This window comes from Triticum aestivum, chromosome 4D, assembly GCF_018294505.1.
Source record: "Triticum aestivum cultivar Chinese Spring chromosome 4D, IWGSC CS RefSeq v2.1, whole genome shotgun sequence".
Classification (NCBI taxonomy): Eukaryota; Viridiplantae; Streptophyta; class Magnoliopsida; order Poales; family Poaceae; genus Triticum; species Triticum aestivum.
The window spans coordinates 500,338,149-500,342,331 of NC_057805.1; positions in this window are offsets into that span (position 1 = coordinate 500,338,149).

Consider the following 4,183-nt stretch of genomic DNA (forward strand, 5'->3'; position numbering starts at 1 on the left):
ACAGTGACCCGCATCGGGGGCTATCACTGTAGCCTTACCTCGTCTTGTCTCCTTAATGGGGCTCCTGCTTCGAGGAAGGGAGTCGCCGGCTTCTGGAGGCCGGCTATGCTCCTGGCCGACTAGGAAAAGCCGGGCCGCCTTCACGCCTCTCTCTGGCTAAAGGGGCCCGCGGTCCTTGGGCCGTACAGGAGGGGGTCGTGGATGACGTCGCGGCTGGCGTGGCTACAGTGCCGGGCCGCACAGGAGACATCCCCCCCGTATGGCCTCCTGTAGCCATGCCTGCCTCGGGCTTCGGGGGTCGTGGGCCGCACTGTGGCCACGCCCTGTCAGGTCGTCGTTATGTAGGAGTGGTTGTAGTCTTGGCCGGCTTCTAGGAGTCGGCGTCCTTCTTGGCCGGCTTCTTGGAGTCGGTGAGGCTGGGTCGCCTTCCGGGAGTCGGCCTTAGTGGTAGCCGGCCCGGGAAGGCGGCCCAAATGCTTGGAGTGCTTGAAGGCCCAAAGGCTTGATAAATTCTCTGAAGAGCCAGGGGTAGTCGGTTAGGCTACCCGTGGTCATTTACCCCGACAGTAGTCCCCGAAGCTGATTGGGCTTCGAGGTGGAGTGGGGTTCGAGAAGCTCGATCAGCTTCCTATCGTGACAAGCCGGCAGCTAGGAGCCGGCCTTGGTGCAGGCGCGCCGCCTTTAGTCGAACTCTTCTGGAGTCGGGAGGCGGGAAACCGCGAACTTGTGCGCCGGGCCACGGGCGGGCCTCGGGCCGTGGCATGCCACGTGGCCGGAAAGCCTGCCAGCCCACGCGCGTGACGGGACGTCGCCGCAGGGAGGGGGCCCGCCACGTCCGTGCCCCGGCCCAGGCGCGGATCCTTTGTGTCCCGAAACCGCCCGCACGTTCCGTGCGGCAGTTTCGGCTCGCACTTATGCGTAATAAACGCGAGACGTGGGGGGAGTGGGCGCAGTTAATCCCACGTCTCCCCCTCACGTCCGGCCTCTTTGGCCGCGTGAGGCTATAAGTAGGGGGAGGTGGAGGGCGGCAGACCCTCGCACGCTCCTCCTACTCCCTTCGTCTTCTCGCCTTGCTCGTTCCTGCGACAGCGCTTCACCGCCGCGCTCTTCCTTCGCACGCTCCTCCGCCGCCGTGCCAGCTTCCGCTATGCCTCCCCACGTAGAGCAGCTCGGCGGGGATTGGGATGGCTCCATCGTCCATAACGACCACATCGACTTCCTCCGCGACACCCGGCGTCTGCCCAGCGCGGACAAAGTGGAGGTCCGCCTCGCGCCGGAGAAGGAGGTCAGGCCGGCGCCGCAGGAGGGCGAGCGGGTAGTCTTCCGCTCGCACTTCCTGCGCGGCTTCGGACTGCCGGTGAGCGCCTTCTTCCGCACCTGGCTGGACTTCTATCAGCTCCAGCCGCACCACCTCACTCCCAACGCGGTGGTGCTGCTGTCGGCCTTCGTCACCCTGTGCGAGGGCTATCTCGGCGTCCTCCCCACCCTCGAGCTCTGGGGGGTGCGGGGCGTGCCGGCTCAGACCGGCGCCTTCATCGCGTCGCGGAGATCAGGCGCCGACAACCCCTTCCCCGTCATCACGCTGATCCAATCGGTGAAGAAGTGGCAGAAATCATACTTCTACGTGCGGAACATCGCTCCCCGGGGCGACTACGTCAACCTGCCGGCTTACGTAGCTGGCTCACCGGCGGGGAGGCTGCCCCAGTGGTCCTTCCGGGCGGTGACGCTATCGCAGGGAGGGAACACCGCCATCGCCCGCCTGCGGGTGATGGTCCAGTCGGAGGGCCTGACGGGGCCCGACCTTCTGGCCGCGTTCGTCACGCGCCGGGTCCTCCCTCTCCAGAGCCGGCCTCATCTGATCTGTCAGATGAGCGGCCAGCTCGATCCGAGCCGGCTGTGCTCCAAGGAGATGCCGCAAGCCGACGCGGCCGACATGGTGAACTACCTTGCCAACTGCCAGCTTCCCGACAACTGGCAATTCGGCAAGGAGCCATACAGCCGCGCCAATCCTCCGCCTACGGTATGCTCCCCTTCTCTTTTTCTCTCTTTCTCTCTCTCAGCTTTGTTGCCGAGTTCCTTCGGGCCGGCTCTAACTCAGTCGGCTCGCTCTTTTTGACAGAGCCCTCTGCTTCGGCCGGCCGGCGGGGCGGACGCGGAGCGCCGCTTCGTCCCCGACCGGACCGAGCACGACCAGGAGGACCCCGATCTGGGGGCAGTCCACATGGAGGACGCCGCCGATCCGGCCGGCGGCCAAGCAGGCGGCGCCGGGTTCTCCGCGACCTTCGAGGACTGGCCAGACGAGGACGAAGTCGAAGCCGTCCCGCCCCGCCAGCCGGCCCCCGGACGCGGCGCGGGCTCTTCCGGTGTGCAGCCTGCTCGGGGTAGAGGCCAGAAACGTCGCGCCACCCAGGGCATGTTCGGCAGCCGGACGAAGAAGCCTAGGGGTGGGGCGGCGGCCACCAGGCGGGAAGAGGCGGCTGCGAAGGCGGCTCGCTTCCGCAAGGTGGTGAAGCAGCCGTAGGCGGTATCGGCGTAAGTTCTCTTTGTCTGTGTATTCTCCTTCTTTCTTTTCTTGGGTGGTTTTCTGAACCTTTGTCTTCTTTTCTTTGATCAGAGCTCCTCTGTCACTCGAGCGGGCGGCTGCCGGCTCCGTTGTCGAGTCGGCAGGGGGCTCTGGGAGCACCACCCGCCGCGTAGATCCCCGCGCCGCCCTCCTGGAGGCGACGGAAAGGAACGCGCGGGAGGTGCGGGAGGAGCAGGAAGCGCGGGAGGCGGAGGCACGGACGGCAGCCTCCGCCCAGGCAGCTCGGGACGAGGAGGCGGCCAAGGCGCTCGCCGAGGCTGCAGCCAAGGCCCAGGCAGAGGCCGAGGCCGAAGCGGCGGCAGGGGAGGCCTTGATGGTCACCCCTCTGCGCGCCATGGCGCCCGGGGACGCGGATCCCTCGCCAGGGGGAGCCAGCGGTTCCCAGCCGGGTTTGGGCGGGAGCGGCGACGACGTCATCTTCGTGAGGGAGGCGCCGGGGCCGGCTCCTCCGACTAGGGCGGCCCGAGGCGGTCAGACTGAGCCTGCGCCTGCACAGTCGGCGGAAGGCGAGCCGGCTGCGGGAGCTGAGGTGGCGGTCCGGGTTCCGCCAAGCCGGCGCGCAGGGAAGGCCGCGTCGGAGCCGCAAAAGGCGGCGTCGGAGCCACGGCCGGCCGTGGGCTCCAGCTCGTCGGCCCGAGACGCGGAGGCGGCCAGCGCTACCTCAGGGTGGGCGCCAGGCGGAGGGACAGCCATGGTGAACATCGCTGCGCAAGACGTCCGGACCCGGCTCCAAGGCCAAGCCGCGGCGCTGAGGCAGCTCACCGACGAATTCCTCTCCACGCGGGCTGCTATCCGGGTTAGTACTCTCATCTTCTTTTTGATTTCTCTCGTGGGGGCGCGTCAGCGCACCCACTGGGTGTAGTCCCCGAGATTCGGGCCGACTGCTGAGCAGTCGGCTCGGATCTTCCTTGATGATTTCTCATCGTTGCTTTTGTTCTCACGTCGGTCTTCTGTCCATCTTGCAGGACTATCACAACCTCCGAGCGGCCGCCTTCAACTCCCAGGCTCGGGAGCTGATGCAGAAGACCGCCGATCTCACTGAAAGCCGAGGTATGTAACTTGATCTTTATCTCATGTGGGGGCGCGTCAGCGCACCCACTGGGTGTAGTCCCCGAGATTCGGGCCGACTGCTGAGCAGTCGGCTCGGATCTTCCTTGATGATTTCTTATTGCTCTTCTCTTTCTTCTAACTCTGCAGCGGCCAACGCCAGTCTGAGGGCGCAGCTGGGGGAGTCCCTGACTGCTCTTCGTGCCAGGGACGCGGAGCTCGCCGCCTTGGAGCAGGAGCGCGACCGCCTGGTCAAGAAGCTGGCCGACCAGGAGGAAGGCCACAAGGCTGCGCTGAAAGCTGCACAGGATCGCGAGGCTGCCCTCCAGGCCGAGTTCGAGACGGAGGCGACCGGCTGGGAAGAGGCCAGGCAGACTCTGGTCTCCGGCTATGGCCGGATTGAGGACCTGGTTCACGGTAAGTCGTCTATCCCTTCATCCTCTCTTGCCATCTGCTACTTCGACTCGTTTTTCTGATTTGGGGTTCTTCTTTTCTTTTCTTCTTCGCGCAGAGTACTTCCCTGGCTACTCAACTGCTGCCAACCAGGCCATC